We start from the raw sequence: 13,031 nt of genomic DNA on the forward strand, positions 1-13,031 counted from the left end.
GTATTTCTGATAAGAATGCTGATTGGTTGCTATCACATTTTTTAGTTACTTTTATTTATGCCAAAAGAAGAGGAGGATGAAGAAAACAGGTTGGGGGAACTTTCCATAGCAGATACAGCTACTGTGGCAATTACATACACAAAAAAATGTCTTCAGCCAGATGACGTGGTGCATGCCTTCAATTCTAGTACTCAGGTAGAACTCTGAGTTGGAGCCCAGTCTGGTCTGTTTTGTGAGTTTCAGAACAACCATTGTATGTAGACCATTTCAAAAAAACACCAAAAAGAAGCAATGTCTTCAATGGCCTTTTCTGTGGGCATGCTTCTTCTTAATTTCAAATTATTTCTGAGAACTCAACTAAATAATGAGTTCATTTTACACTCATTATTCACCCCAAATGCTTATATCTTTGTTTAACTGTATCAAAGTTGCTTTATTACACTTGAAAGCATGTTTGCAGGACCTGGGCTGTAGCTCAGTGATGGAAGACAGCCTTGCGTTGTCTAATCCTCGGTGTTATAGTTTGAGTGGAATTGAGTGTAAATGTTATTCTGGCAACTGATCGTCTTCAATATCTTTGCTTTTCCACAGTGGGTGGCTTTGAAATATCCCAAAATAGCAATCTACGTGGACACCTGTAGGGAATGTTATGAAGCTTATGTCATCTATAACTTCATGATATTCCTTATCAACTATTTGACAATCTGATTCCCAAACTTGATACTACACATGGAAGCTAAAGATCAGCAAAACCACCTCCCTCCACTATGCTGCTGTCCACCATGGGTGATGGGAGAGTAAGTATGGCTGGCTCTACAGAAGCAGAATTGTTAAGTATCAGTCAGCTCTCTGAACAGCAGTGTTGTGAATGCAGCAAAAGCAACAGGCACAGGTAGAGAGAGAACAAAATACATTTTATGATGCACATGTTGGGAGGGGGTTGGTTTTATTTTTCATTGCTCACTCGATGAAATGTTTGTCAACGTATGCAGAAAAAATCCTTAGAAGATACTTAGTCATCATCTTCTTTACACTTGGGAATTGGTACCTGCACATCTTGTACATAATCTAGTTAAATGACCTAGATTAACTGGGAAGACAATATATGACAAGAAACAAAGGCAATTAAAAGCTGTGTTCTCTTCCTGTGTGACACTAAAGGAAGGCGAGTAAGCCTGTGTCACTTACTGAAAGGCTGGAGAGGTGGCTCTAGGTTAAGAGTGCTTGCTGCTCCTGCAAGGTGCCAGGTTAACATCCCAGCCCCCAGGGAGTGACCCTTAGCCACTCCAGCAGTCCCTAACCCCAGTGTTGGGGACTCCAGCAGTCATGTGTGTGGAACACACTCAGACATACACAAGTGCAGGCAGAGCATTCATACACAAAGTAAAATAATTAAGCCTATTAAAAAAAAAGTGGGGCTGGAGAGATGGCTCAGTGGTTAAGTGCACTGACTGCTCTTCCAGAGGTCCTGATTTCAATTCCCAGCAACCACATGGTGGCTCACAAACATCTGTAATGGGATGTGATGGCCTCTTCTGGTGTTTCTGACACCTACAATATATTCATACAAATAAAATAATTTTTAAATGTTTTTTTAAGTGGGGTTTTGTTGGTTAGTTGGTTTTTCTTTTTGTATTTTCAGGGTGGTATAACATTGGTTGTGATGGAGTCACTCTGTAGACCAGGCTGGCTTCCAACTCTCAGAGATCCACCTGACTCTACTTCCTGAGTGCTGGGATTAAAAGTGTGGGCCACAAAAAGGTTTTAAAACAAAATTCTTAACGCAAAAGATTAAGATTGCATGTTCTGTGCAAAGAACTTCACCTGGTTGCTGTGATAGAAAGTGAGAGAAGCCACTAATGAGGCACAGGGTTAGCACTGGCTCCCAGTTTGAGGGTGCACTCATCATGGTGAGAAAGGCATATAGCAGGCACGCCTGCTGTCAAGCAAAGACAACTGCATGATGCCGTCCACTTGTGAATGCACAAGCGAGCAGTTCATCTGGGCCTCGGGTTTTCTACTGGAGCTGTTAGTCAGCTTTCTATCACTGGCAAAATCCTGAGATGATCGGGCTTGTGTGACAGATTCAGATCACTTGGGCTTTGGATTTGAGGTGATTGTGGCAGAAGTAGGAGACAGGAAATGACCAAGGCCCCAATGTCTTAAGTTTGTTCTGTTTTGTGCCATAGTGGAGCCTGGGGAGGGTGGGGTCTTTCAGAGAAATAAACTTATTAAATAACTTTATGATATTCCTTATATAATTACAAAATGGGCTTCAGGCTGCCTTATTGCCATCCCTATTCATACCCTCCTGTCTTTTAGAACAAAGTTGGCAGAATTCAATAGAGTTGATGTCATTTGTCAAAGGGATTGGTATTCTGCTGCCAAGGGATAGCTGAGATGCTGTGTTCTCCTGTTTTTACAGAACGCTGCTCTTTCTGTGCAAGCTAGGAGTGCTGCAGTACTCTGTTGTCAGACCAATCCCCACTGTCTGTAAGTGTGACTTGCCTTCCCCTTTTTTTTCTTTTTGTCTTCATGCTACAGGCCTAGGAATGTAACTCAGTGAATAGTGTTTGTCTTGCATGCACAAAGCTCTGGGTTTAATCCCCAGCACCACAGAAACCAAGTTCAAGAAAAACAGTGGTAGCATTTGAAAGTAGAGGTAGGAGAGCCAATGTTTAAGGCCAGCCTGGGTCCTGTCTTTAAGAACCTATTATATGGGAAAAACAAGTAGAAAAAGTGTTAATTAACAGTGCGAGTCTGATCTGCTATAAAACCACATGTATAAAAGCTGACAAATAGTGCAAGAATTACAAGATTCACACCTCTGAGAAGATGCTGTAAAACCAACCCTTCAGAAAAAAACAAAAGCAAAAACAAAAAACAAACAAAAAAAAACCAAAACAAAAAACCCTCCTTTAGCTGGGTTAATTATACAGATTTATCTTTAGTGTTGTTATTAATTTAAGAGTTTATTAACACATTCTTTAACTGTTGCACACATTTAATCCCAGCACCCAGGAGGCAGAGGTAAGCAGATCTTAAATAGACACAAAAACTGATGTCAAATGTGAGGTATAATCAAACCGCCTGGGAATTTGTTCCCTAAAAATCCCAGAATGTCAGTTTCTGTGCTTGTCTGTTAGATGTTGTATTGTGTAACTGAAAAAATAAAAGAAAGCCATGTGAAGAAAGCAGTTGAACTCTTTACCCTGTTAGTGAACCAGAATCATTTATGGAAGTGATTTATTTCTCTGCTGCTTAGAAATAGGGCAAGCATATAACTTAGTGCTTGTGGTAAAATGTCCGTGTGGGAAGGGGATCTGGCCCTTTAAATATTTACCTCCAAGATAATTTACAGGAAAGAGTGAACTGCAGTCATGTTTATCAATCATGCTTTCCAGAATTAGGAAGATAATGACTATTCTCAGGCTTAATGGTTCTCAGTTTATTCTTTATAGGCTTTCTAAACCCATAGGCTTTCTAAAATAAACTGATGGTAATTTTTTTTTTTTTTTTAGTCACAGGCAGTGTTTATTGAAAATCACATACTCATCATGTACAAGTTACAGTTTGATGAAACAAGAGTGGACCAATGAACATAGATCAAAAATTGTTATCACAGGAACAAATTAAAAGAAATTAATGAGGTTGTACACACAACTAAGAGAACCATTGTTACATTAATACTTGAAATTGTGGCACATATTTATTTTCATTTTCTGTGGTGATACTGATAAGAGGTGTTTGAAACCTATGTAGAACTTTGTTACTGTTCTCATTTTCAGTTCTCAGTTGAGAAGTATAAAACTCAAGGAAATTGATAAACATTAATAAGCAAGTTGTTTTAGCTACTTTGTCAAAGTTCAAGTGACCATAAGTATGTAGGTTCATTTCTGGATCTTCAATTCCATTCCATTGATCTATCTGCCTATCACTGAACAAATACCATGCATTTTTTGTCACTATTGCTATGTAGTACTACTTGAGGTCAGGAATGCTGATTCCCCAAGAAGTTCTTTTATTGTTGAGAATAGTTTTTGCTATCCTGGGATTTTGGTATTCCAATTGAATTTGAGAATTGCTCTTTCTAACTCTATGAAGAATTGAGTTGGAATTTTGATGGGGATTTCATTGAATCTGTAGATTGCTTTTGGTAAGATGGCCATTTTTACTATATTAATTCTGCCAATCCATGAGCATGAGAGTTCTTTCCATCTTCTGAGGTCTTATTCGATGTCTTTCTTCAGACTTGAAGTTCTTGTCATACAGATCTTTTCACTTATTTGGTTAGAGTCACACCAAGATACTAGTATTAGAGCAAGAAACAATGGGAAACACCAAGAAAAAAAGTACCTCTGTAGCAAAAAGATGAGTAAACATAAGAATTTAAAGTGACTGAGGCAGCATGCACAAGACCTGCATAGGTTTGCAGTAGAAGACATCCTGAAGCTGAAAGAAGTAGGCTCATGACTCTATTCCTAATCCAAAGAAATCTCCCACTGAAACCTACTTTTAAATTATAATGGAGTTTCTTCAAAGGAAGTCTAACTCAGATAACAAACTACTTCTTTTTATTATTTTTTTAAATTAGATATACTCTTTATTTACATTTCAAATGATTTTTCCTTTCTTGGATCCCCCCTCCCTGAAAGTCCCATATTAATCTTTCCTCCCCAATTAACCCCTTCCTGCTCCCCTGTACTGGTAGTCCCCTACACTGCAACAAACTACTTCTTCTTTTTTATTTTAATTTTTAATTTTAAGCAGTGGTGCAGCGGTCCCTTACATATGTGTTCAGTGCTGGAGGGTGTGCATGGTTACGAGCTCTTTGGTTTCCATGACTGCTCACAGCTATTTGCTAACTCCAGAGTTCAATGCTCTTTCATGCTACAGGGCAATGCATGCACACCATGCACAGGTATATATGCAGGCAGAATACTCATACACATAAAATAAAAACTCAATTTCTAAAGGATATACAGTAAGATATGGTTCTGCTTGGTTACTCATAAAGTTGTCTGATTTTTGCCACTTTTCAGGGCATATGAAATTCTTGGAATATACAATGAAGGAAAGTTTTGTTTCTCAAATCCTTGGACATACCTGGTTATATTAAACAATTTCTCACAACTGGTAAGTGAATAAACATATTCTTAATTGTATTAAATTCGTTTCTGTAGTTAAATATTACTAGTCATTATTTCTTTACAGAAATATTCTTTTAATTTTTACATAAAATCTGAGGAAGCTATAATATGTACCTTTATACAAGGTATATATGCCTTCAAAAGAAACCCAATAGAGACCTATTCAGTAAGAGGAAAAAGTCTAATTGGTATATTATAGGACAGAGTTTAAAGAAAAATGGAAAAATTTGCCAGGCAGTGGTGGTGCAAGCTTGTAATCCCAGCACTCTGGGAGGCAGAGGCAGGCTGATTTCTGAGTTCAAGGCCAGCCTGGTCTACAAAGTGAGTTCCAGGACAGCCAGGGCTATACAGAGAAACCCTGTCTCGAAAAAACCAAAAATCAAAAAAACTATAAATGGAAAAATTTGATGGGCTGTGGTGACACACACCTTTGGTCCCAGCACTCTGGGAGGCAGAGGCAGGCTGATTTCTGAGTTCAAGGCCAGCCTGGTCTACAGTGTGAGTTCCAGGACAGCCAGAGCTACACAGGGAAACCCTGTCTCAAAAACCAAAAATAGAAGTTTATAGTGGAGATGAGTGGGACATGTCTCCAGGGCCTTCCTTCCTCATGGTCATCTTCATGACCATAGACCCTTTCCTGGCAATGTATTCTAAAGAAATGGAAGTACTTTTGCTTTGGATGTAAAGGACTTTATAGCAAACATTCTGAACTAGGTGAACATAGTTTTGTCTTCCCATTAACATTTAGACAGTTACTAAAAGGAAACCCTAGGAAACATACACAGAAGTCAGCTACTTTCAGGTCAAAAAGATTGGGCAACAGACTTTGATTCCAATTCATGACAGATACTGGAAATTAGTTGAGGACTTATGGAACTCCTCGGGTGGAGTGTTTGCCTAGCATACACAGCTCTGGGTTTGATCCCAGAATGAGGGTAGCAGTTCATAGGTACTATGAAATGGCTTCATGCTTGGAGTCCTGATGACTTTTCTTTCAGCAGTATGATAACTAGAATCTAGGGCCTCCTGCATGTTGGGTGGGCACTCTGCCTCTGAGCCACAGCAATAGTATAGGTGTTTGGGTAAAGTGGACTAATGTACTCCTCTCAAGGAAATGTTATTTAGAGTCAGATCTGATGGTCAGAATTATATTGAAACTGTATTTATTTAGTGTTGACTTATAAACTGCATGATCTGGGCAGTGGTGGTGCATGCCTTTAATTCCTGCCCTCGGGGGACCGAGGCATGTTGGTTAAAGTGGGAGTTATTTCAGAAAAGCAGACCTGGTAATGGCAAAGTGCAGAATCTGTGTCCACGGGCCTGCAGGTATGTAGAGCCATCTCTGAACTCGGGGAATTGTATTGTTTGTTGAGCCATTTGATGCAGTATTGCCCCTGAACAACCTGAAAACAGTGGGGCGAGACTGTTGGCCAATTCTGTAGTGCAGGAACACTGGAGAAGTGAGCTATAGATACTGACTATTAATTATTTTATTCTTTGTCCACTTATATCTGCATGGTATCTTTCAGTCCTTGGGTAGCATTGAGAAATACTTGACTGAGGGCTGCAAAAAGAAATGTAAATCTTGGCTTATCATGTTTTGATATGGAAAAAAGTTTTAAAAATGAATTTTTAAGTCTGAAACTTAAAAAAAAATTTGACACCCTAAATAACTTTTAAAAAGTTATTAGTTTGGAAAACTAAATTTAGCCAAAAAGATGACTGATGTTTTTGTTGATTTTTGTAAGATTTCATCATATGCATTGAGATGTTTTTGGCCGCAATTGCCTATCCCTATACTTTCCCCTATAAATCCTATGCCCATGAAGCAGAGAAAGGCTCCTGCTTTGACTCCTTCCTCGCAATGTGGGATGTTTCTGATGTGAGAGATGACATTTCAGACCAAGTTAGTCTTGTTGGTAAGTAACAGGCTGAGTGTGTGTGTGTGTGTGTGTGTGTGTGTGTGTGTGTGTGTGTGTGTGTGTGCATGTGGGGACTTGAGATGAACCTCAGGAGTGGTTTCTCAGGAGCTGTTCAGATTTGGGTTTTGGAACAGAGTCTCACTCTCCTGGAGCTCACAGATCTCAGCTAGGATGCTTGGCCAGAGAGCCCCAGAGACCCTCCTTCTCTTACTGTGAGCAACACACAAAACCATGCCCTGCTTGTTATCTGTCAGTAGGATTAAACTCAGTTGCTTTGTGTTTGTGTGGCCAGCAATTTACAAATGTCTCCTCAGCCCCAATATGTGGGTTATTATATTTCTCCTGCCATGACAATTCAATAGTTATTTAAAAATAAGACCATATTATAGCAGTTCCATGATGTAGGCTCTTCAAATTCAAGGAGATAGGGGGTAGGGGGAGCTATTTTTAGAATCATGTGTTTAAATGGTAAAAATAACTTTTGGTTAATAAGTTTCCATTGTCTTAAAGGGAGGACAATGCGAGGTTATCCAAACCAGCATCATAAAGAACATTCAAGCCCCCTTTCCTCCTCTTCCCAAGAAACATCTTCTGGCTCTTCAAAGCCACCCTCCACAGTGGGCCTATACCAAGGTTTTGGACACACAGTTACATCACAGAGCCCTATCCCAGAAAAAGAGCAGAAGCTTCTTCTTAGAGGACAAGATTGCATACATGACATCCCCAAAACATTACTAACGCTTCTTGAATCAGGCCAACATATCATAATTAATATCCCAGGATACCAGATGGAGATTCCCAATCTCAGCTTTCAATACCCTATAGAGACAGTTTCCTCACAGGTGTTATTTTCATCATAGACATCTGAAGATTCCGCGAATGACATGTTGGAATCACTGCAGGAGCTGTTTGATTCATCCATGGACCCTTAAAGCTGCCACATCTTCCTGCACAGTTTAAAATTTAAGATAGCCTAAAAATAGATAGACATATAATAGCAATATGTACATATATTTATATATATATTATATATCACAAATAATATTTAAATTTCCTAAGCTTTGGCTTTCTTAAACTGTTAGGATATCATATATTCAAACAGTAGGTAACAACTTTAGCAGATGCTCTTGAATTTATCAAACAGATAAACATTTTTAAAAAAATCAATGTTTCATAACACTGCATGAATGTAATGCTCTGGACTGAAAATTTGAATTAATTGAATTTAATCCTAATCATGTTCCATTTAACTTTATATAATTATAGTGTTTTTAAACTCATAAAACTCTTACATGTCTTATTCTTTTTTTTTTCCTCGAGACAAGATTTCTCCTATATATTCATGGTTGCCCTAGAACTTGTTGCAATATACTTCCTATCCATTCACATTGAGGGGATTTGAGGCCAGTGATTGGAGGCGGAGGAGGAGGAGGAGCTAGGAGAGGTGAGGGGAAGGAGAGAGAGAGAGAGAGAGAGGGAGAGGGAGGGAGGGAGGCAGGCTTGGGGTAACCACATGAGCAAAGAGAGAGGGAGACACTCCTATGCAGATGGCTTCAGACATATTTCTGTTGTTTTGGATGGGTTAGAAATATTGGGATAAGACTTTATCATTGTAAATTGGCATTATGTAAATTGGAGTTTTATATACATAAATATATCTGGTTAACTATTCAAGTTTAAGAGTCATGCTTTACGAGATACTTGGAAGGAGTGGGTGGGTGCTGGGCAGGAGCGTGGGACTCTGCCATTTACAGAGTCTATGGAGGAGAGGAAACACAGCTGGGATGCTGTGAGAGTTAGTTGGAAGAGATTGGCTCAGTGGTGAGAGCTGACCTGAGAGAGTCCCGCCGGGACCTGGCGGTGCAGTACTCTTTCTTAATTATTAGCCACTACAAGAATTCACTTTGTAGACCAGGCTGGCCTAAAACTCAGGTCTGCCTCCCACATGCTGGGATTAAAGGTATGCACCACCAGTATCTAATTGTGTTTTACTCTTTAAGCAGATTCTTAATATGTGGGGCAAGGGAAACCGTGTCACCAGACAGAAAAAGTGGTCAGAATGAGCTGATTAAGGAACCCTGGCAATTCTCATAATTTAGACCAGTAGGTACTTGAACTGCTGATTCCTGTCCTGAGGTACATAGCGATGACACCCCACTAGAGGACCATGACAACTGGTCACGAAGCAAACCGCCCAGAGTTCTCCATGCTAGTGAGGTATCTAGATGGGCCAGCAGGAGGGCTCAGCCAATGAGCTTCCCTTCCCACACATTCCTTCCTGTAAAAGGAATGTCTATTTAATCTCTAGGCCACCCTGAGTAAGGTGTATGTACCCTTTGCACCATGAATAAACACTTTGGACAAGCAAGGACTGTCTCTGATCAAGAACCACCATGAGGAGGACTTCATTACACTCCTGATAACCTGAGCTAAGCCAGATCCCCTGCCCTGGGCTCATTGCTGGCCCACTGGCCCTCATTCTCAACTCCTTGTGGTTCCTAGCTATTTCTCACCCCAAGAAATGTGGACTGAAGCCCCCATCTTAGTCTACATTTTGCCTCCTCTGAGCAGTGTGTCAGAGTGTCCCACAAGCCCCACACTCCAGTACATTGACTTGAACCATTTACTCAAGTCATACAAGGTCCACAAGAAACCTTTCCTGACTTTTTACAAAGACTATCCTCTGCTGTGGAAAGGAGTATATGAGATTCTGTAGCAAGGAAGGCAATAATTGAGTCTTTAGCTTTTGAGAATGTGAATACTGAATGCAAAGAAGTAATCAGACCACTGAGGGCAAAGTCAGCATCAATAGACGAGTGGGTTAGATATACAACTGATGTTGTATCTTGCTCACCTGATATGACTATAAAAGGAGAAACTGCCACTAGATACCTAGAAATGACCCAGGATTTCAAATGTTTTAATTGTGGTGAGTGGGGTCATCTCAGAAATGAGTGTAGGAAAAAAAATAACCAAAGCAATACCAAAAGGGGGCCAATGCCTTTTGGAATATGTCAAAGGTGTGGCAAAGGCTGGCATTTAACTAGGGAATGTAGAGCAAGAACAGACAAATGGGGCAACATCCTGCCAAAAAACTCCCAGGAAGGCCTCTCGCAGGTCCCAATGCCAGACAGGGAGAGCTTTCTTCCTCAGGACAATTAAGTGTCACTGCATCAAAAACAGATGTTCTAAGACCAGATAAGACTGAGGCAAGTTCTGTAGACAATTCAGAAAGCCTCAAAGGGACCCAAAAAAGAATATTTTGGCAAACTTCTATAGAGGATCACAGGTCAAAACTAAAAATATTAAGATTGAAGGAATGGTTGACACTGGAGCAGATGTCACCATTCTCTCTCCAAAATCTTGGCCTGTAAGTTGGCCACTTCAAGAAGTAGATATCCAATTTCAAGGAATTGCGACCTTATCCCAAATAAAGCAAAGCACCAGATGGCTTACATGTATAGGACCAGAAGGCCAGGTAGGAAAATTGAGGCCATACGTGGCTGATATAGCCATGAACTTATGGGGAAGAGATCTATCACAGCAGTGGAAAACCCAAATTAATATCCCCTTAGTCTCAGTATCTAGCCATGAAACTAGTCAGGCTCCTAATAAAAATCTTAAATTAGCTAGGGAATCTTATCAAAGGCAGTTACAGACTGTCAAGCTGTCCATAAACAAGATACAACAGAGGCTGACAATTTAGCTTTACCCCAAGGATCCAAAACACCAACAGCCTTACCACTAAGGTGGTTGACTACCCAACACATTTGGATTGATCAATGGTCTATGACCAAAGAAAAACTGCAGGCATTAGAACAGCTAGTCCAAGAACAGCTGGAGGCTCAGCATATAGAGGAGTCTACCAACCCTTGGAATTCTCCAGTATTTGTCATTCAAAAGAAATCTGGCAAATGGAAGATGTTGACATATCTCAGAGCGATTAATAAGATTATTCAGCCAATGGGTTCCTTGCAACCTGGAATCCCATTGCCTTCCTTGTTGCCTAAGGAATGGCCTATCATAGTGATTGATCTGAAAGATTGTTTTTTTACCATTCTTCTACATGAATGTGATACGGAAAGGTTTGCATTCTCAGTACCTACATTCAATAGAGGTCACCCAATAAAATGATATCACTGGAAAATCTTGCCACAAGGAATGTTAAATAGCCCTACCTTGTGTCAGTATTTTGTCCAACAGCCATTGGACATGATTCGCAATTTCCCCAATCCATTATTTATCATTTTATGGATGGCATCCTATTAGCTAATTCAGATATAAATATTTTGGAAAGAATGTTTGGTGAAGTAAAAAAAAAAAAAAACTTGCCTTCCTGGGTATTGCAAATCACCCCTGAAAAAATACAAAGAGGGGATTTTATTAATTATCTAGGATATAAAATAAGTCGGCAAAGGGTTAGCCCACAAAAGGTGCAAATCAGAAGAAGCCAATTAAGGACCCTTAATGATTTTCAGAAGCTACTGGCAGATATCAACTGGCCAAGGCCTGCAATTGGTTTGGCCACTCAAGAGCTAAACAATTTCTTTCAAACCTAACAAGGTGATAAGGATTTACATAGTCCAAGGAAACTGAAAGCTGAGGCTGAGATGGAGCTAACTTTGGTAGAAATTGCAGGATAGACATCTAGATCATACTGATCAAAAGATGGCCTGCATCTTAGTTAGTTTTCTGAGCAGCAGGTGGCAGGTGGAACTTCCCAGGCTCACTGTAAGTGTCCCTGACACAACTATCAATGATGAGCACAGGCTGGCAACAGCGCTCATTGCAGGCTGGGATGACTGGGGAAGCCAGGAAACAGCCGTGTGCTCTCCAGGCTCATTTGGACTTTCCCCATCAACCTCTGGAACCCTTAAGTTTCGTGAAGCACGGTGACACACCCTGAAGGCTATGTTTCTGGTTGTTAATTACAACCAGCCCTTTGTTAAGAGCTAGGCAAAAAGGCCTTGAGTAGGTGATCCTGGACCCATAAGATAAGTGGAAATGAGGTAATTATCTGCTTATCTTGTTTCTGTAAACTGCTTACGCCATTAGCCCCACCTAGGAGTTCACACAGCTGTAGACCTCCAAGAAAACAGGAAACTAATTGGTCCACAGAGCATGGGCTCCGATAATTTAAACTGACTGGCCTAAAAACTATGGAGTGGTACAAATCAATTGGCTCACACTTCGCGGGCTCTCAAATAAAAATCCTCTTGCTTACTGCATCGAGACCATTTTTTCATGAGTGATATGGGTGTCACCTTCCGAGGCATGGGGCGCCGGGGCACCCTCGTTCTTTGGGTCTTACATTTTCTTGGTGCATTGACTGGGAAGTGCGACTATCTTTCACACACGAGAACTGACTTGGAGGTAAAGGGGATCCCCTCTGGAATGTGTGTGTGCCGGCTGATGTTTTTGTTGTCCTGAGTGTCTGTCCTGCACTATTTTCTGAATTTGAATCTGAAGAGACGTGCACTTTTGGTGGGCAGCTGTTCTCTGGGATCGTGAGAACGTGAGTAGACGTGCTCGGTAGACCACAGGCTGTGACCCTGAGAGACGTCCCAGGAAGTTTTGGGGCAACTCTAATGACCCTAGAAGATCCCTGTCTGAGTGTCAGAGAGGACACAGTAGTTCTACTTAATTGGAGAACTTATATGCCTTCCCGGCCATCTGGTTTTCAGTCTTTGTCTTGTTTGTCTGTCTACAGTTTGACCGGGTACTACGGATTGTTTTCTGTCTGTCTCACAGTTTGTCAAAGTCTGAGTCTATAAGCCTGTCTGAAAGCTTTCGGTTTTGATTGCTAGCGTCTGGGGCTCGGAGAGCCTGTCTGGGGCGGTGAGTTCAACTGGCAGTCATGCTAGTAGAGACCGCAGGGATCTGGAGGAAGCTTTAGACCCTGGAGAGAGCTGAATAAGGCTCTCCTCCATCTGCAAACAGCAAGGCAGTAATGGCGGGA

The 13,031-nt window shown here is 40.7% G+C and overlaps 1 long non-coding RNA gene and 1 pseudogene across 1 annotated transcript in view; one reads left to right on the top strand and one right to left on the bottom strand.

Annotated features, from left to right (window-relative positions):
• The window catches only part of LOC127672158 (protein arginine N-methyltransferase 9-like), a 231,974-nt pseudogene that overhangs the window by 142,852 nt on the left and 76,091 nt on the right, over positions 1 to 13,031 (top strand).
• The window catches only part of LOC127672160 (uncharacterized), a 60,500-nt gene continuing 51,001 nt past the window's right edge, over positions 3,533 to 13,031 (bottom strand). The window contains exon 6 of the long non-coding RNA XR_007974835.1: positions 3,533 to 8,045. This is a non-coding gene — a long non-coding RNA (uncharacterized LOC127672160). The remainder of the gene's footprint in view (positions 8,046 to 13,031) is intronic.

Source organism: Apodemus sylvaticus, chromosome 21 (genome assembly GCF_947179515.1).
Source record: "Apodemus sylvaticus chromosome 21, mApoSyl1.1, whole genome shotgun sequence".
Classification (NCBI taxonomy): Eukaryota; Metazoa; Chordata; class Mammalia; order Rodentia; family Muridae; genus Apodemus; species Apodemus sylvaticus.